Raw genomic sequence first — 21,950 nt, 5'->3', positions numbered from 1 at the left:
AGCCGAGCGGCACCCGCTCTGGCGGCACCTCAACCTAATGGCACTATGGCACCCGGCTCTGGACCCCGGCTCTCTGTGCCTCCACGTTTTGGTGGTGACCCAGTCTTATGTCGAGGCTTCCTAAATCAGTGCACGCTGCACTTTGAACTCCTGGCACATCAGTTCACATCTGACCGGGCCAAGGTGGCGTTCATCATGTCTCACCTCACCGGGGAGGCATTGGCATGGCTAAACCCTCTGTGGGAGAGAGGGGATCCCCTGGTGTCCGATCTTCCGGCTTTCCTCACTGCCTTCCGGAAGGTCTTCGATGAGCCCAGACGAAAAACTTCTACTGCCTCCTCACTTTTCCGTCTTCGCCAAGGGAGTCTCACCGTGGGCCAATATGCCATACATTTCTGTACCCTCGCATCAGAGCTTGCCTGGAACAACGAGGCCCTGGTGTCCACCTTCTGGGAGGGCCTTTCCGGACGGATCAAGGATGAGCTAGCCGGTCGTGACATCCCTTCCACCCTGAACGACCTGGTGTCATTAGTTACCCGGATTGACATCCGTTTTTTGGAACGAGCTAAGGAGACTACCCGGGAAAGATGATTTCTGTGTCTTGCTCCTGTATTCCAAAAGCCAGCCTCCCAACCAGCAATTCCCCGGGCATGCTCGCCTGAACCCATGCAAATTGACCAAACCAAGATGGTCAAATCTCGCCCGGAGATGCGCCGAGCCGAGGGGAGTTGCTTCTACTGTGGCAGTAAAGAGAATCAGATCCGTTCCTGCACGGTGAAGTCAGGAAACTCCATTGTCTAGGACCGCTCGGAGAGGTCGTCCTAGGCAAGAGTAAATCCTCTCCATCCTTGACTCTGTTTCCATTTCCAGTGATGAGATCCGCTTCTTTGAGACCGCCCACCTGGATTCCGGAGCCGCTGGGAATCTCATTTCTCAGGCTCTTGTGGAGCGGTATCAGATTCCTACCATACGTCTGGCTGAACCATTAGCGGTCGCTTCCGTTGATGGGAGACTTCTTCCGGAGACCATCTTGCTCATCACAGAGCCTGTAACCCTTCAGGTGGGAATGCTGCACTCGGAGAAGATCTCCTTTCATGTGTTGTCCGGTCTCTCTCACTCCCTCTTGCTTGGTCTACCCTGGTTACAGAGACATGAACCTGTCCTGAATTGGAGGTTTGGTGAAGTGCTCCGTTGGGGGCAGGAATGCCAACAGTCCTGCTTGGTTCCGGTTCGTCCAGCTCGACCTCCGTCTACTCCGGCTAATCTACCTAGTCTGCCGGCACCCTACTGGTCCTATGCGGACGTCTTCGACAAAAAGGAGGCAGAGACACTTCCACCTCATAGGCCGTATGATTGTCCAATCGACCTGGTACCTGGTGCTTCTCCTCCCCGCGGGCGTATCTACCCCTTGTCGCTGGCTGAGACCCGGGCCATGTCTGAATACATAGAAGAGAATCTTGCTAGGGGATTCATCCAGAAATCTACCTCCCCGGCTGGAGCAGGATTCTTCTTCGTTAAGAAGAAAGACGGCTCACTACGTCCCTGTATCGATTACAGGGGTCTTAACCAGATTACCATCAAGAATAAGTACCCCCTGCCTCTCATCTCGCAGCTGTTCGACCGCCTTAGAGTCGCGAAGATCTTCACAAAGATCGATCTTCGTGGGGCGTACAATTTGGTCCTGATCCGCCAACGAGACGAGTGGAAGACGGCATTCAACACCCGGGACGGTCACTATGAATATTGCGTGATGCCCTTTGGTCTCTGTAATGCCCCAGCCGTCTTCCAGGAGCTGGTTAATGACATCTTCTGTGATCTCCTGTATTCTTGCGTGGTGGTGTACCTGGATGATATCTTGGTCTCCTCTCCGGACCTGCCCACACACCGGAGGGATGTTCGTCAGGTTGTGCTAAGGCTCCGGCAGAATCGCCTATACGCAAAATTTGAGAAATGCCTCTTCGAGCAGACCTCCCTTCCATTCCTGGGCTATATTATCTCCGAGACTGGTCTGCGGATGGATCCCGAGAAGGTTTCTGCCGTCTTAAAGTGGCCCCTACCAGAGGGGTTGAAGGCGATTCAGCGATTCCTGGGCATCGCAAATTATTACCGCCTCTTCATCCCTCATTTCTCCTCCCGGACCGCTCCCAACTCCGTACTCACCCGTAAGGGAGCAAATCCCAGAGAATGGACTTCCGAAGTGGAGGAGGACTTCGTCTCCCTAAAACAAACCTTCTCCTCCGCCCCAGTGCTGCACAATCTGGATTGCAACAAGCAGTTCTTTCTGGAGGTTGATGCATCCTCCTCCGGAGCCGGAGCGGTGCTCACCCAGAAATCCCCATCCGGGAGAATGGTAACCTGCGACTTCTTCTCCAAGCTCTTCACCTCGTCCGAGCGCAACTACTCCATAGGAGGTCGTGAGATGCTAGCCATCAAATTGGTGCTGGAGGAGTGGCGTTACCTACTGGAGGGGGCTCTGCACCCTGTGGTCATCTACACTGACCACAAAAACCTGGCCTATTTACAAAACACCCAAAGACTTAATCCACGTCAGGCCAGGTGGTCTCTATTCTTTGCCTGATTCTGCTTCACTCTGCATTACCACCCGGCAGACAAGAACATTAAGGCTGACGCTTTATCCCGCTCGTTCCTGTCCACTGACCAAGAGGAGGAGCCTCTACATATCATCGACCCCTCCAAAGTAATGACTGTGGCTCCGTTTGACCTGTCTCTTCTTCCACCCGGTAAGTCTTTTGTGGCTGTTCCAGATCGTAAGAAGGTTCTACTCTGGGGCCATTCATCCAAACTAGCCGGTCATGCTGGTCAGAGGAAGACCTTTCTGCTCATCGCCCGACATTACTGGTGGCCTTCTCTGCGCCAGGATGTTGCGGACTTCGTCGCGGCTTGTTCCTCCTGTGCCCGTAACAAGGTTCCCCGGCACCTTCCATCCGGCCATCTCCTTCCTCTTCCCGTGCCTTCCGCTTCGTGGAAACACATACTGTAGCTATGGATTTCATTACAGATCTCCCTGTCTCTGCCGGTTGTACAGTCATGTGGGTGGTCGCTGACCGCTTCTCTAAAATGGCCCACTTCTTCCCTCTGCCTGGTCTTCCGTCTGCATCTGTGCTGGCCAAGGACTTTATCCATCACATCTTCCGTCTTCACGGTCTAACCCTCCACATTGTGTCTGATCGCGGGGTTCAGTTCACTTCGCGCTTCTGGAGAGCTACATGCAAGCTGCTGGATGTCTCCTTGGATTTTTCCTCTGCTTATCACCCTCAATCCAATGGTCAAGTGGAATGTATCAACCAGATCCTTACCAGTTTTCTCCAGCACTTCGTCAATGCTCACCATAACGATTGGGTTGAGCTCCTGCCCTGGGCCGAGTTCTCCTATAACAACCATGAGAGTGAGTCTTCTTCTAAATCCCCGTTCTTTGTGGTCTACGGTCAACACCCCCGGATTCCGTTTCCCATCTCCTCTTCTGTGGACAATCCTGCCGCGGAGTCTCTTGTCAGCGAATTTTCGGCAATTTGGGAAGACACTAGATCTGCACTTCTTCAGTCCTCTGAGCGGATAAAGAGACATACTGATAAGAGACGTCTGGATCCTCCTCAATTCCGTCCGGGAGACAAGGTCTGGCTTTCCTCCAAATATGTCCGTCTCAAGATACCTTCCTATAAGTTGGGTCCGCGGTTCATCGGTCCGTTCGAGATTCTGAACCAAATCAATCCCATGGCCAACAAGCTGAAACTCCCGGTCACCTTACGGATTCCCAACTCCTTTCATGTATCCCTCCTCAAACCTGTTGTCCTTAATTCCTTCTCTTACGATCCAGGTACCTCTTCAGCTCCAGTCTCCGCTGAGGACGTCTTTGAGGTAGAAAACATTTTGGCCACCAAGAGGGTGGGGGGGTACTGTAGGATCGGCGACTCTGCCTCCTGCTGGGCAGAGACGCCATTCCCCTCATTGCCACGGCCCTGGTCGGGTGTCTTCCAGGTCCGTCCTGCAGCTACTGTGGCGCGCACTGCGTGCAGCTTCCCGGGCACTGTGCTTAGGGTGCGCGCGCTCCCTCCCTCTTTAAGGGGCCACGCGCACTGTCCTAAAAAGTCCCTGGCCAATGGCCGGAGGACTTCCCCTTTTTTAAAGCACCTCCTCCAATATGGAGGTGCCTGTGCAATGTTTGTTGTTCCGTGTGCTAACACTTGCTTCAGCCCTCAGGTCCCGCTGCCTGTCAGTCCTGCCCGCCAGTCTGCCTGTCAGTCCTGCCCGCCTGTCTGCCTGTCAGTCCTGCCCGCCTGTCTGCCTATCAGTCCTGCTCACCAGTCTGCCTGCCAGTTACCTGCCGTGCTCACCAGCCTGCTTACCTGGAAGCACCTGTCTGTTACCTGTTGTACCCACCTGCCTGCCTACCTGGAGCACCTGCCTGTTACCTGTTGTGCCCGCTAAGTTGTCTACCCGGACCACCCATCAGCCTTCCAGCCGTGCTCATCCGCTGTACCGGTCAGTTCCTGCCATCTGACCCATGGGAGTCACCTGCTCTCACACAAGGTTGGTCCCAGAGTTGCACCTGGTCCCCCTGCTCGGTCCCTCTCTGGTTCACGGAGTCGATTGAGAAGCCATGCGACCTTGGTCAGGCCGAGTAGGCACTTAGTCACACCCTTCTGGTCCCTCCTTGCACCGAAGCACAGAGGTTCCACCACCCGGACCCGTAACACATTCTTTGTAGCTGCTCGCTACTGAAGTTTATTGATGTAGGTTCCGATTATGGTCTTTCTTCTGTTAATTCCTTTAAGCACAGAATAAACTCATAACTTTTTTTGAAGGACGCCGTCCATTTTCACTTTGGGTCCTCTGATCTTCCTTTTACCTCTCAGTCCTGTACATTCATTTACCCTTTCATCATAACTTTTTTTGAAGGACGCCGTCCATTTTCACTTTGGGTCCTCTGATCTTCCTTTTACCTCTCAGTCCTGTACATTCATTTACCCTTTCATTTTTCCAACAAGCTGAATTACTTTCTTGACCAGGTCATCCAGAAGAGACCAGGCAATATCTGCCTAGCAGCGGCTGAGTGTGTGCATGGGACTATTGGCAAGAGAGCCACCACTTTAATGGTGGGATTGGGGGCATATATGTATCCAGAGGCACAAAAGGGCAAGTGTTTTATTTTGGGGGCACATTCTGTGAAATAATTTTATTCAATGGGATGGGTTGGGGCATATTTAATATCCAGGGGGGCACATTATGGTCAATACTATTGTTCATGTGTGCATTGAGGGGTATTTTTTCTTTTTTTTTAAATTAAAGGGGTTGTCTGGTCTATAACTACAAGTTTGAAGTCACTCTACGTGACTGCAGACTTGTGAATCCTCACATCGCGCACTGTGAGGATTTTTCAGTGCAGGGAGAGGAGTATGTGATTTGCATACATGATGTCACGTGCCAACCAGACTGTATCTGGTCTCTCTCAATGCAAGTGGATTGAGCGAGGCCGGAGTCTAGTCGGAATGTGGCCAAAAGTAAGCAAATTACATACTTACGGTCACATGACTGCTCACTCCTGGCCCCGGCCACAAAGAATCGTCACAGCATGCAGAGCACACAATGTGAAGATTCACAAGTCTGCACTTACATACATGTAGCGCCCCGAGGGTTCGGCCGCTACAGGGGTATTGCACCTCAACCAGAGGTGTGATATTCCACTCCCGGGTAAGGATGGAGTATGGACCAGGGCTCAGTTAGCTGCATACACCACACACACCCCATTTCTGGGGGACAGCTCGACGGTGCTCCCATTTATATATATATGTAGGCACAACTGACTATGTCCCTGGCTGGAGTGGGGAGGGGGGAGGAAAACCCAGTGGTGTAGGAGCAGATAGGGGTTGGGTTCTGAGCATAGGTAGGAGCTCATTGGGTGCTGGTCACCTGAGCTCACACACAGAGGAGGAGGTATATAAGGCGGGCACCATCTTAGTTCAGGGTTGAGAACAAGAAGGAGAAGTCGAGAGGAGAGCTGACTGGGAGCAGCACCTCAGGCTGAGTGCTGCTCCAAGAGGCAGGCCTAGAGAAGAGGCCGGGGCCAGAGTGGAGAAGAGGAGAAGGAACGGAACAGAAAGAGAAAGGAACAGAACAGAAAGAGAAGCAACCAAGGAGTAGAAAGGCTCAGAGACACGAAGGCAGAAGGGACCCTAAGGACCAGCGTGATATTGGGTGACGGGTCAGGCAAGAGAAGGGTACCGGATCCCAAATTAGTGGAGGTAAATTATCCCTCAGCCAAGAACCGAAGGTCGTGATCATCTATTGGTGCGACCCCCCGCTAAACCTGCTAGGAAGGCACCACATAGGGTCAGGGAGGCTGGCGCCAAGTTCTCCCAGAGAAGGCCCAAGGCAGCTGGACAGAAGTTTGGTCACTGGTGGGGCACGGCCAGAGAAAGGATAGAAGGGAGTTCTGGGCTATACTCCTGAATTGCCTGGGGGTTGACCGAGCCCCGAACCTGGTGGACGCAGCACGGCTTGGGCAGTCATTGCCGGCAGAAGTGACTCAGATAACAACTGTGAGTAAAAGACACTGGACTGCAACACGTTGACTCTGTCTTTCTTACCGCGCCAGCACTAACGGTACTGGGACGCCCTGCACCACAACCCCTACCATCTACACTCACTGCCCTGAGGCTACACTCCTCTTGTGGGGAGTTATACCATTCTCAGCTGCACCCACAACACCAGCCTCAGCGGTCTGCCCCGCAGCGGCGGTTCGCCCTGACCGCAATCCACGGGTGGCGTAGTCGGACATTCATAACTATACAAATAGACTGCCATAGCATTTGGTCTTACCACCCTGAGCCACGGGATCGGGTTGCCACCACTACCCCCAACAGTCCACTGAAGCCCGGTTCCGGGTGCCCCACGGCCCAGGGGGCGAGTCATACAGATGTGCTCAAAAGTTTGCATACCCAGGCAGAATTTTTCCTTTCTTGGCCTTGTTTCAGAGAATATGAATGATAACAAAAAAACTTTTTCTCCACTCATGGTTATTGGTTGGGTGAAGCCATTTATTGTCAAACTACTGTGTTTTCGCTTTTTAAATCTTAATGACAATCAAAAACATCCAAATGACCCTGATCAAAAGTTCACAAACCCTGGTGATTTTGTCCTGATAACATGCACTGAATTTGACACAAATGGGTTTGAATGGCTACTAAAGGTAACATTCTCACCTGTGACCTGTCTGCTTGTAATCAGTGTGTGTGCATAAAAGCTGAGTGAGTTTCTGGGATCCAGACAGACTCTTGCATCTTTCATCCAGCCACTAACATTTCTGGATTGTGAGTCATAGGGAAAGCAAAGAATTGTCAACGAATCAACGGGAAAAGGTAGTTGAATTGTATAACACAGGAAAGGAATACAAAAAAATATCCAAGGAATTAATAATGCCAGTCAGCAGCGTTCAAACTGTGATTAACAAATGAAAAATGAGGGGCTCTGTAAAAACCAAACCATGGTAGACCAACAAAAATTTTTGCCACAACTGTCAGAAAAATTGTTTGGGATGCAAAGAAAAACCCACAAATAACATCAGCTGAAGTTCAGGACTCTCTGAAAACTAGCGGTGTGGATGTTTGAAGCTGCACAATAAGGAGGCACTTGAAGAAAAATGGGCTGCATGGTCGAGTCGCCAGAAGAAAGCCACAAAGTATTGTGCCTACAATACACCAAACAGCACAGAGACAAGCCTCAAAACTTCTGGAACAAGGTAATTTGGAGTGATGAGACCAAAATTTAACTGTTTGGCCACAACCGTAAACGTTACATTTGGAGAGAGGTCAACAAGGCCTATGTTGAAAGGAACACCATTCCTACAGTAAAGCACGTAGATGGATCGCTGATGTTTTGGGGATGTGTGAGCTACAAAGGAACAGGAAACTTGGTAAGAGTTGAAGGAAAGATGAATGCAGCACATTATCAGCAAATACTGGAGACAAATTTGCACTCACCACCTGGAAGCTGCGCATGAGACGTACTTGGACGTTCCAACATGACAACGATCCAAAACACAAGGCCAAGTCGACCTGTCATTGGCTAGAGCATAACAAAGTGAAGGTTCTGGAATGGCCATCTCAGTCTCCTGACCTCAATATGATTGAGCCACTCTGGAGAGATCTCAAGCGCGCAGTTCATTCTAGACAGCCCAGGAATCTACAGGAACTAGAGGCTTTTTGCCAAGAAGAATGGGTAGCTTTACCATCTGAGAAAATAAAGAACCTCATCCACAACTACCACAAAAGACTTCAAGCTATCATTGATGCTAGAGGAGGCAATACACCATATTAAGAACTGGCGTATGTGAACTTTTGATCTGGGTCATTTGGATGTTTTTGGTTGTTATTAAGATTTAAAAAGAGAAAACACAGTAGTTTGACAATAAATGGGTTCACCCGACCAATAACCATGAGTGGAGAAAAAGTTTTTTTGTGATCATTCATATTCTCTGAAACAAGGCCAAGAAAGGAAAAATTCTGCCAAGGTATGTAAACTTTTGAGCACAACTGTAGATTGACTGTACACTTGTAATTTTAGACTGGACAATTCCCTAAAGCAGCAACACAGCATCAGTTATTTTTTTCTGCAAGATCACATTTTGGGCATATTTTTATTCAGGGACACAATTTAGGCATTTCTTATTCAGTTGTTTAGTGGAATTTTCTTTACTCTGTTGCACAATGAAAGGCATATTTTCTTTCTGGGAACAGTGTAGGGGACTACACTGATGATGTGCCAATGATGTGACACTGTTTTTTTCGTGGGCATGGTATGCTAAAGTGAGGAGTAGAAGAAAGCTGAGATGAGTGGCTAGAAGAAGTGGTCATGAAGGTCTGGACCATACGGAGATGAAAAACAAGACGTCACTTTTTCCAATCAGCACTGTGGTCACTGTTTGGAGTGCTGAGGGATGATTCTGGTAACGTTCGTGTTTGTGAAACAACAATTGCCATTGTTACCAATGTTAAAAGAAGTTGTCCAGGCTTGGGTACAAGTCTGCAGTCACTCTGTGTGACTGCAGACTTGTAAATACCCACAGCACACAGTGTGCGCGCTGTCAGGACTCTCCGATGCTGGGGGCAGTCGGGCGCTAAACTGAAAAAATGCGATTTGCATGCATGCGGTCACCTGCCAACCAGACATGCATGGCCTCACTCAATATAAGCGAGACTGGAGAATCCTGACAAAATTCACTGAAATTAATGACTACAGACTTATACCCCACACCAAATTTTTTAATGAAACCCAATTGCAAAATGATTTTTAGTCCCAAATACATACATTTAAATATAAAAAAAACAAATGTATTGGCCCCCAAAAGGTGGGCAATCCCTTTAAAGGAACCTATTTCATTTTAGGGTTTTAGATCTTAGCACCTTGTATAGGTTGTATACTGCGCAAACCCAACTAGCTGCCTTGTTCTTATTCTTCTTCTTTATCTTCTTGTTCTAATGTGGATATAAAAATCATTGTTTTTACTATATGAACTAAAAATAGCACAGGAATGCACCATTATAGATCAGTTGCTTCCTAAAATTAGATGGTATGATGTACAGTACGTGTCAAACAGTATATTGATTTTCATTGTCTTGTCTGAGGTCTGCCAATTTATCTTACCATTGATATGATTAATCTATAAAAGACTTGTGCCGCAGGAGAACCCAACCTTCTGTAAAGTTCATGTTCTCCTCATGTTCAGTGATTGTCAGATTTCAAAGCAACTGGAAAACCAAAGATTTCCAACTTCGTAGATTATAATACAAAATTCACTGGAGATCCCTCTTTTTCAGCAGGTAATTGCTATATTAAATATTCCTATATTTTAATATTGACCCATAATTTTCATTTCCACGTTTGGGGGCATGACATTGTTCCTAAGGATTTTAGCCGGTTGTCAAAGTTTGCTTCATGACCTCAACTTTTCAACTCCACCAATTTTGGATCAAAGTTCCAAGTGGCCCAAACATCAACATTTTGAGCTCACAGTAGTTCTCACTTCTTTTCGTGGCCAAAGCAAAAGGACTTGTAGGAGGGTTGATTTAAAAATTACCCCTGCAACCTCTTACAACAAAATGTGTCCTTGAATAATTTATTGTGTTGAAACAATGTAATAATTGATCAACGTAAGATATTTTATAAGTTAGTATGGTGCTTTTGTGTTTCCATTGTCCTTTAGACTAGGAAAAGTGTGCATTGGCCTTTTAAGTAATTTGGCATCCTTTGTGAAATGTTTTATTACGGCTCTATATGGTTTATGTTGTATAACCTTTTATTTTATTTTTTTAACAGCCTTCGGCTCCATCTCGAGTTAGGGTGACTTGATGGATTAACGCTCTGTAGGAAAATCGATCTTGTGCAGCCTAGATAGGTCTATCAGGGTCTTCTTTGCCATTATCTTGATAGTATCAAGCCATTGGGTTGCTAGTCTTCCTCTTCGCCTTGTTCCTCCTATTCTTCCGATCATGATGTCCTTCTCCAGTGATTGCTGTCTTCTTTACAAGCATGCAAATTCTAGCATGTATGAGATTTGAGCACTGTGTGGATATGCAGGCTGGTCGAGGTTGACCCCCTGGCAAATACAGAAAGAATTAATCTAAAATGACCTTCCGTGTATGACCGTGCCAGTCTGCCCAAAATACAACTGCCTGTGGTGAGAAAACCAGTCTGTGATTGGAACTGCGGTCTGAAACTCTGGATGATGCTGTGGTCAGAAACAGTCTGAAGGACTAGGACAGTGGACTGTGATGTGGAGCCGTGCCATGACCTTCAGCCAGTAAAGAAATCCCTGAGGATGCTCATGCGAAACGTGCATTGGGGTGTGTGGCTAGGCAACAAGACAACAGGAGGTCTGCTTGTAACATGCAGGCTTAGTAGTTTTTGCACTTCAGCTATTATAATTTCATAATAGATTCATTACATGTGCATCTTATTTATAATCTCCTGGCTTAGTCCTTATAATTATTAATTTATGTATTTGATCTACTTTGGTTGCCGCTTATATCATATGGCATCATTTAGTCTCATCATCCTCACCTTGCATGTTCCTTTGTAACTAATATACACATGTTGTATTCATACATCCTTTTCAGTGGTGTACATAGATATCATGGGGCCCCATAGCAAAAGTTCTAATTGGGCCCCCTCCAAAAAAACAAACAAATATTTGTCAAGGTCACAGAAGAGCGTATCACACAACTTTCCAGTCTTTGCATAGTAATTTTCCTCCTGCTGAAGTCCTATATTCTTCTTTCATTGTCCCCATAAAGTATGAGGTCAACAAAAGTGTCCCCCAAACACAGTATGATACCCCCATGGTGAATTCCTCCACATTATCCTCCACATGCACAGTATAATGACACTACTGTACCCCTCTTCAACTCCCAAGGCAAAGTATGGTGACCCTAACACAGTATGATCTCCCAACTGTGACCCCCACACATCCCTCCATGCAGTATAATGGGTCCACACTGTACAATGGCCTGCATTAGCCCTCCAAACAGTATGATGGACCCCACATAAGCCTTCATACTGTATAATTGCTTGCATACAGTATAATGGCCCCCCACATATCCCTCCATAAAGTATAATGTGCCCCCATAATCCTCCACACTATATAATGCACCCCCCATGGTCCTCCACACTATATAATGCACCCCCCATGGTCCTCCACACAATATAATGCACCCTCCATGGTCCTCCACACAATATACTGCCCCCCCATAGGGTGAAATGCAGCCCCCAGTCCTTCAGTATTATGGCCACCACGTACTCATTGATTTAAAAAATATATACAATACTTACCTCTCCTCCTCATTCCCCCGCTGCTCCGTTTTCTGAAGCACGTCTCATCAGCTCCACTACCTGGCACAGCATGGCACATGATGACGTGACGTCATGATGCCCTTTGCGTAAGACGCACAAGAGGAATGATGGGAGAGGGAGCGTCACATGACATTCTCTCCTCCATCATTGCTTTCAACTGTATTGGGGGGGGGGAGAGGGGAAGCCGATGTGAGGGGGGCCCAGTGCGGGGTATGACACCGGGCCCATAGCTGTCGCGTGGCCTGCCGCCATTTTCGGTACACCACAGGTCCTTTTCATTCCTCTGGTTGCCCAGTCCATGTTTTTAATCAGGTCCATTGTCTAAAAAGATACAATAATGACAATGTAAATAAATAGAATAATATTATCCAAGATTTTTTGGTAACTTTTTTCAGTTTAATTAGGGTATAATTATTTTTCAGTAATTGTGTCCTGATACTGAGCCTTTCCACGGCTTGAGACAACTTGGAAAACATTGGCCTTTACCGGGATATTTTCTGGAAGTGAGCTTTGTTGTGAGCTGCACATGTTATGGTTTTGTCGTGTTTTTACTCTGCAGATATACCACAAAACCTGAATGAGATTCCTGAAATCTCATGTACACATTGCTTATGTTTTCCTTGCAGATTTAAATCTGAATCAGGTCAATTCTTTCAGCTTTTCTACTGCAGATTTCACCCATACTAATAAATTGGAAAAATGCCTCAAAAACATGTCAAATTGCATGTATTTTATGCTTTGTTTTTTTAAGCCAACACATCAGTATTTGCAGCAGATTTTTCTGCTGCAAATACTAAACGTGTGCACGTACCCTAAACCTTGCGTACTGTTCCGGATGTAACAGAGGAAGGTGTGCCATGATATCTGGACTGAGCACAAACTGTAGGGCTTTGTTGTCAGTGAATAACACAAGCAATTTGTGTTAAGCTAGGTGCAGACGAACATATTTTTATCATCTGAGAAAATCGGATCAATTATGCTAATCACACTGATCAGAGCTTGATGTGAAGAAAATGGAGCAAAAAAATTCCTTCATTTTCTCCATCCAGTCAGTGGAAATCAGACTGCACTCAGATGTAATCCGAGTGTAGCCTGATGTTTTCCATGGACACATTGACTTGCATGACCAAGCGCGATCCGAATATTAGATCAACTCTGGCTTGCAGCGATTTCGAACATGTGCACAGTTCCATAGCATAACATTGGTCTGAGTGCGATCCGATGTTTTGTTGGATCACACTCGGTCATCTACACGAACCATTAATATGATAATGCCAGTAATTGCCATAACCACTGTGCCCCATGCCACTGTCAAGTTAAGAGACTGTTCCTGTGCAACTGCAAAACTCTGTGCCCCAGGAGTGGCATACAGCCACCAAGATTTGTGCCATCATTGTTGTATAGCCGCCACACTTGTACCCATAAATTAAAGACTGTAACCGCTCCTCTTTCCCTTCTCATTTTGAGAAAATACAGTTTCAGTTGACCCTGTGTCCATGTGTAACATGCAGAAGAAGTGTTGTGCTTCAGAAGCATCCTGCAACTAGAGGGGTTAACACAGTCACAGGAGACAGGGAGTGTTTTAGCAGAGCCCCAGGGGGATTGTGGGGAACTTGTTATTGTAGTCTGGCTGAAGCCGAAGAGAAAGGTAGTGTGTTATCCAGATCTGACAGAAGGCAACTGAACAGGATTCAGATCAGGAGAGAAACTAAACACAGGTCAGATAAATTCCCTGAACTAACAGTGAAGAGTATTTTTGGGCAGGAAGAAAAGGACTGGAAGGGATGGTCTCACAGGGGTCATCTCATCAAACCCTCCCACCCTCCATCTCCATGCAGGATAAAGAATGCTGTGTACTATTGTGTCCTTGTGAAGGAAAAGCCTATGGTTGTGTATGCATAGAAGTGTGCTGCTAAGAGATCTAATCTATGCTGAATTATGCTACTGAAGAGACTGTAATACTGTGCCTTGTGAAGAAACTACTGTATTGTTACTGGAGGCGGTTGCTCAAGAATCTCAGAATGTACTGTAATGAAGATTGTTGCTTTAATGTCCCTGAATTGCACTGGCCGTGCTTCAGATTAAATTCCACTGTTAAACTGTTGAAAAAGACTCTTGTCAGATGTGTCTGGTCAGCAATTGAATCTATCGTGTGCCTGAGAGAAGCTGCAGCCTATGTTCATCCTGAGTAATGGTTTCCTCAGGATTCCAAAGAATTCATGAAACACGTGTCACCCTATCTGAACCTAGCGGCGTGCGTGTAACACATGCCCATCTCTGCACCATCCTTGTGTGAGAAGCCAACTTTGGGCTCAGAGGCCACAAGGAAATCTGACCAAAATGTGTAGGAAAGGAGTTCTAAATGTGTTGTCTAATTTAGAAAACCTTTTTTATATCCCCTATTAGTGAATTAGGAGTGTATAGGGGGGGTCTCCGGTTCAGGATCTTCATCCCTTGTAAATCCCTTGTTGGCAGCTGCGTAACACCTGCATGGTTGATCCGTACGTGTAGTCGTATAGCAGATTATCCCTCAAGGCTTCAAAAGAAGAAATAGCCTGAGCCTTAATTATCTTGCACAAGGACAATGGAGGCTCAAAACAAGTTCTTATCTTTACATTCCTCCCAAAATAACCGGTAATTATCAGCATTTATAGTGGTGATAATGTACTATAGGGCACTTACTTTTTAGACCTACAGCCAAAATTTGTCAGCACTTGTTCATATGACTTTAGTGGTTAAAGTTCCACATAGTGACATCTTCTTTTCCAGCATAGGTAACATAATTTCCTTTATAAGTTACATGTAATTTCAATCCATTAAAGGGGTGGTCTGGTGAAAATAAGTTATCATCTATCCACAGGATAGGTGATAACTTACTGATCGGTGGAGGACCGACCAATGGGACCGGCACTGATCGGCAGAACAGGGCGCTTTAATGCTCATTACAAAATAGAACGGAAGTAAGACGCTCGACTGCCAGCTCCATTCATTCTCTATTGGGCTGCCGGAGAAATCCGAGCACATCATGGGTCCAAGAAGTCGGACACCCACTGATGAACAAGTTATGAACAATTCTGTGTGTTTTCACTGTAGAACCTCCATTAGAGAACATTTCTCTCCAACACAATATGACCTGAAAATATGTCTCCAGTTTTTATAGATGCAGTCTTCTATAGTCTTTTTTTTTCTTAGAAGGGTCTGATAAGATGATCACAGGGTTTCTAGAGGGATACCCAGTAGTCTGCTAGAATCTCTGTGAGAAAGTAGCAGCCAGGGGCATATTCTTTGAGGAGTTTACCACATTGGATACCCTAGAGCTGGGGCAGACATATCAATAGGGCAACCTGTGCAGCTGCACAGGGGCCCAAGAGGTGAGGGGGCCCATTTCCAGCTCCAAAGCAGGTGGGATTGTGCATGATGATGAGCTTTTGGGTTGCAAAAGACCCATATATTGTTCTTGCACAGGGTCCCTCTTCTGTCTGTGTCCCCCAGTGCCTAAAAGCCTCCACTATTCACCTTCCCTGATTAACATCAAGGTGAAAAACACCAAAGAGGTGGCCGCTCATATGTTTTGACCCTCTGATTTCTATCTGTTGACAGCTCCCCCAGACACATTAATGCTCCTTTCAGCCTAGTGTGCACGTGTTTCCAATGGAGAGAGAAGAGTAAGCTGCTGCCAGACAAGTCTGGCAGCAGCTTATCTTCAAAGAGCAAAAGGATCGGGCGTTTTATCCCACATCTCCTTTTATATAAAACTTCTCACAATGTGTCAGGTGGGGTCTGGGTCCAGAAGGTCGTATGAAGTCCTCCACCAAGCTAAATTTAACCCAGCTGGCAGAAAGTAATTTTCACTTCCAGCGCCACCACAGGGTAAAGGAAGCATTGCACATAATCAAAATTTACTATCATAGTTATGCATAACTGGTGTTCCAGAGCAAAAGGGGTGGCGTGGGGGGAAGCGATCTGGTTGCTCTTTATTCTTAAAAAGTAAAGAGGATCCTGGAGGGTGAGTTCTCCCTTGACCTTAAAGGGAACCTGTCACCATGAAATTGCAGTGCAGTCTGCAGGCGTCATGTTATAGAGCAGACTACTAATATATTGTTTTGTTAAAAAGGTTCAGCATAACCTGAGTTTTACTCCGTTAATCCTCTGCTCTTCCTGAGACCTTCAGTCCAGTGGGTGGTCCTATCAGTGACTTACACAAAGAAAGCTAAGTCACTGATAGGACCACCCACTGGACTGAAGGTCCCAGGATGAGCAGATGATTAACTGAGTAAAACTCAGGTTATGCTGAATATTTTCTAACAATACTAGATATTAATCTACTCCGCTTCCCCTGCTCTATAATACGGTGTCTGCAGATTGGACTTTATTCTCATGCTAACAGGTGCTCTTTAAATTCTGTAAGCTCCCACATCCACATGGGTCTTTGAAAATCTGTACTTTTAGAAACTTGATAAGTGACAGCCCCTTTAATGGCTGTGTGGCTGCATAGGTATTTGTTCCCCAATAAAAATACCTTTTTTTTCTAGAAATCTGATGTGCCAGTCACGAGAACTCTAGTGTGGAAGCCATATGCGAATTAGGCTGGAGGTGCATTGGCGCGTGTCAATGTACCTGGAAAAAACAGACTAAGTGCTCTGACACCCCCCAGTGCAGTTTAGTCTATGCACTTTTCAAGAGAGATACATGGGATTTCTACAAAAAAAATTATTGTTTTTTCTTTTATTGGAGGGCATATGTTGATAACGCCATACCATTAATTCCATATGTAAAAACATGCTGATATGTTCCCTTTAAGTGTCAGCATCTTACTCAGCCAATTGAGATTTATACATAAATTACCAAAGTTAACAACTACATACGGCTGTCATACCATAGTATGCATTAGCACACATCAGATAAAGCGCATCGGCTGAAATTCTGCTTTTGATGGGGCCATCCCCTGTGTCCGAGCGTGGACCTGCCGAGTATCCCCCTCCGCTCCCCCAACGTCAGAGGAGATAAGCATAAGGCAACTGCATTTCAAGAGCCCGATCCTTTTTGCTTTCAGGTTAGATATATCACCAGAAATAAAGTCTAGCAGCTGTACACTCCCTTGTCCCTTGTCACATGCACATTTGACTAAACTGAGCGTGCATGTCTATGGAGGGGGGGGTCGATTGGTGAGAGATGGCCATAGGCCAAATAAAAGTTTTGCCAAGAACTTTTTTTTTATATCTTTGCATTTTTTCCTGACTTCAATTATTTTAGGACATAATTTTTTTTTTATTATTTCTACTTATATTTAGAATTTTCCATCATTTCAGAAGTTGTGCTACCTGCTATTTTCCACAAGAGGGAGCACTAGATGAGAGACAGCGCTAAACTGTTCTAAAAGGCATCATTTACTATTACTATGTATTCTGTTTTCTCATTTACTTCTGCCGGTATTTTAAAGGGGAAATGCACACTGTGCAGATTTGTGTGGGGAAAACCCGCAGAGTAATACAGTATCAGAAAAGTGAATCAGATTTATCCATTGCATACATTTTCCGCACATTAATTGACCTGGGGTGCAAGTTTCAACATATGCAGCATGTCAATTCTGGGTGAAGATTTCATTACAGTCTTCACTTTCGCAATGCATAACGTAACATGAAAAAAAAAAAACTCAGTAAAATCTGCATTTAGTAAGCGCGATTTCGATGTGGAAATTCTGTAGTTACACATCGGAAAAACTGCATCAAATCCACAGTGTGTGAATGCACCCTAATACAGCATATCAGTGATGTGAATGCAGGCCATGCAGACCCCATATCAAAATACCATGGTGTATGCAGATTTTTTTATCTGCAGATTACATATAAAGAAATCACATTCATTCAGGGAGAAATGCAACTTGGACATGGAGATAATAACCCACAATAAGGTTTAAAAATGGCCAAAACGCACATTTGTGCATAAGACCTAAAGTACAGATGCAGCAGAGCTGAGTTTTCTTTGTAGGCTGCATTATTGGTGAGTTTTTCATTTTGCAGATTTTCAGCAACCATTAAGTAAAATGGGTTACTTGCATTTTTTACGAAAATATGCAGCGTAAAAAAACTCGTGGGAACGTAGCCTTAATGGTAGATTCTCAGCAATGCATTTTGCTGCATAAAATCTCTACAACAGAATTTTATTCCAGATTTTGATGTCAGTCGTGAATGTCCAGCAACAGAAAATAAAAATAAAATCCACACCCCAGGTCAACTTCTCGGCACAGAGTGTCCGCAGACTGTGGATAAGATTTGTTTTAAGTCTCTCCACTTTGCTTCTATTGTATTCTGCTGCTCATTATACAAATGTAAATCTGAACTGAAAATCTACAGCATTTCCATCCCATGTGGACGTACCCCATTTCTTCTACCTATCACAATAAGGGTAAGGGTCACACAAATTTATTTTTCATTCCAAGAAAAAACGGACAGCACTAGGACCAATGTTATTCAACCGGGCTGTCTAGCTGAGCATTATTATGCAGCCCGAATCTGACCATGGAAAAAAACAACAACAAAAAAAACAAACAAGAACACAAACAACAACAACCCAAACAACAACAACAACCCTAACAACAAACCAAACAACAACAACAACAACTCACAGCCTGCACCATTTTCTTCTGAGTGTTGGATGAGACTTCTCTGTTTAAGTTTATGGGTGCACAGAGAAAACAAAAAAAACGGATCCCATATGGAGCCACCTTATAAGGAATCCGATTTTTAGAGATACATTGCAATTCCATAACATGGAAGCCATACTTAGTTTTGTAAATTTTTAATAACTGCTGATGTATAGAAATGGATTGCATATTGACCACCATCGTCCCTTTTTTTCTGGATGAAAATCGGACGATTATATTTATAACCTGGTGTGAACTCTGGCCTATGAGTTCACATTACTTGCAGTCCTATGGAATAAGAGAAATGAGCACTAATAATTTGAGCTCTATTACATATGTGTTTTTAATATTTAATTCAATAATTTGCAAAATGTGCCGAGTTTATTTAGACTTGTAATTAATATAATAATAATAATAACAAAGACACAAATGGATAAACCAAGACTTAAAGGGGTATTCCCATCTCCAAAATCCCATCCCAATATGTAGTAGGTGTAATAATAATAATATTAGCAAATGCCTCCAATTAGAAATGTAGTATAGTTTTTCTGATTTGCTATGTCTTTCCTCATGTGCAGGCATTGTAGGACCTTAGGTATCTATGGTTACGACCACAAGCAACTAGCTGTCATTTTATCATTGGTTGTATCCATGGATACCTAAGGTCCTGCACATGAGGAAAGAGACATAGCCAATCAGAAGAACTATACTAAATTTCTAATTGGTGGTACTTTCTAATATTATTATTATTATTATTATATCTGCAACATATTGGGATAGGATCTTGGAGATGAGAATACCACTTTAAACCCCACTGAGTAATTTTTACAAATGTATTCTTAGGAATGAGAATCTTCAACCTTGTGGGATCTATCTCAATATACACCCTATAGTTACCAGGAGGTGAGCTCAGACAGCTTTCCTTCAGGTTACAGAGAAGACGACACCTGACAAATGACAGCCTCTCCCTTGTCTCGTCTCTGGCACACAGAATGATACAGGGAAGCTGAATACTATCAGCAGCAATTGACTTATGTCATGAAGCTTCCTGCAAGAAAGATCACTTGCCTTCTGCACATCCCTGAAGACTGGACAGTAAAGGCTTGTTCACATGCTGAATTTTTTGCAGCATTTCACCCATCCAAATAAATGGACAACAAAAAACGCATGTATTTTCTGCAGCATTTTTTCCTGCCAACACTGCTTTTTGCTGCAGAAAAAAATCTGCTGGAAATACTCAATGTGCGCACACCTTAAGGCTATGTTCCCACAATGAGTATTTGTTGAGTTTTTGATGTTGCAGATTTTCTGCACCCATTAAGTAAAATAGGTTACTTGAATTTTTTCGAAAAGACGCAGCGTAAAAAACTCACCGAAAACTCATCGTGTGAATGTAGCCTTAGGCAAAGGTAAAGCATTCACAAAATAAGACTATGTTCCCACAAAGTTTTTTTATGCTGCGTATTTTAGAAAAAAAATGCAAGTAACCTATTTTAGTTAATGGGAGCAGAAAATCTGCAACATCAAAAACTCATCATGGGAACGCAGCCTAAAGGCTCGTGTACATGACCATATAAATTGGAAGAATGCTATCCTTTAAAAAAATGGACAGCACTCAGACCAAGGTTATTTAAAGGGGCAGTGCAGATGAACCTTTTTTTTTCTCAGACCAATTTCTTGTGAGAAAAAAAATAAATAAATGAAAAAAAAATTGCTGCATGCTTGATTTAACTCCAAAAATTGGATGAGACTCACCCATTAAAGTTTAAGGTTGTGAGAAAAAAAAAATATTGGATGTATTAAAAAGCCAAAGTATAGCAGCGGATTTTTACAGATACATTGCATTTTTGTAAAAAAAATACTGTAAATAGTCTTGTAAATGATTATAAGCTGCTGCTGTAAAAAAAACAACAGATGGTATAGGGACTGTACACGGATGATAAGTGCGAAAAAAATCTATAAAAATCATTGCACTTTTCAAGATGAAAATTTTTATGATTTTTTATACTGTTGTGTGACCGTAGCCTAAGGGAATGTGGTTGAATTCTAAAGGTCTGCCGCTGTTGATGGCAAGTAATAGTTGTGCAAAAATGCATTAAAAGGGGTTGTCCAGTACTTTTAAAAATATGCCAAAGTGTTTTAATGATAAATAGAAGATTCTTTCTAATTACCTCCTGGTGCTGTTTCTGCCTGTGAGCGGCGCTATTGGTGGCCGCTCACAGGCAGCACGTGACCCTTAAGTAGTAGTCTGTAACCTGTAAAAATAATAAAATAAAAAAATCCTTATACTCAGCTGTCCTAAGTGTTCCCCCACAATAATCCACCTGACCGCTCACACAGATGAGCTGGGGAGAATGACTCGCTCCAACGAGCGGGCCCCGGAGCTGCACTCAGCGAGCAGTGTCCTGTCACTCACTGAGCTCAGCACAGCTCCGGGAACCGCTCGCTGGAGCGAGTCATTCTCCCCGGCTCCTCTGCGTGAGCGGTCACATGGATTACAGCGGTGGACACCTTCAGATAGGTGAGAATAAGGATTTTTTTAATGTTATTCTTATTTTTACAGTTGGACACAGTAGGAGCAGAATACTACTCTCAACATAGGACAATGATGAGGGCAGTGTTCAGCACCCAGCGCTTGGGAACAGCGCTAACTATACCGCTGATTCCCAGGCGCCAGTACATGTGATCCTGATGCAGCACACGATTGCCACACCGACGCACACAGACATCTCCGCTACTGGTTTTTCTAGTACCGGAAATATCAGGATGTGCGAAACCAGCCTTAAGGGGATTTTTCCACTTTGGAAAAACCCTTTTCCTGAGACAGCTCCCTGATAATGAGATGATCTTAGAGCTCTTTTGCTGGTTTTACTAATGTAAAAAACCTCACCAAATACTCAATGTGTGATCGTGGCCTTAGGGCTCATGCAGACATCAGTGATTTTTCTCATAACCAAAAAAAGTTCAGAGTTTCATCAGCATTTGGTCAGTTTTCACCGTCAGTGTTTCATAAGTGCATTAAAAAAAAAAAAAATTGCAAAAAACCTTCTCCTCCTGATTAGGAGGTTAAAAATGGACAGCACATGGATTGCTTTGTCCGTGATATTTAGAGCTGTATTGACAACTTTGAGCCATAACTCGGATCAAAACTGGACATGTCTCCATTTTTTTTTTTTGCAGATCATTCAGTTTGCAAAAAAAAACAAAACACTGACATATGAACAGCCGCATAGACTATAAGTTCTATACATGAACAACAAGGATATAACACGTACTTGAAAAACGGACGTCTGAAGGAGGTCTACGCTTTTCAAGCAATGGAGATAAACGTCTGGCACACAAAATACTGATTTCCGGTCTTCAGCAGAAGGTCACCTTGATGCCATATACTCAAGATTGTCAGCGAAGCCGTATCAATGGCACACTGTTTGTTAATTCCCAT

This window comes from Phyllobates terribilis, unplaced genomic scaffold (assembly GCF_046119375.1).
Source record: "Phyllobates terribilis strain yellow unplaced genomic scaffold, ASM4611937v1 Scaffold_8__6_contigs__length_399053987, whole genome shotgun sequence".
Classification (NCBI taxonomy): domain Eukaryota; kingdom Metazoa; phylum Chordata; class Amphibia; order Anura; family Dendrobatidae; genus Phyllobates; species Phyllobates terribilis.
The sequence above is the reverse complement of the archived record's forward strand: the minus strand, read 5'-3'. Positions refer to the sequence as shown.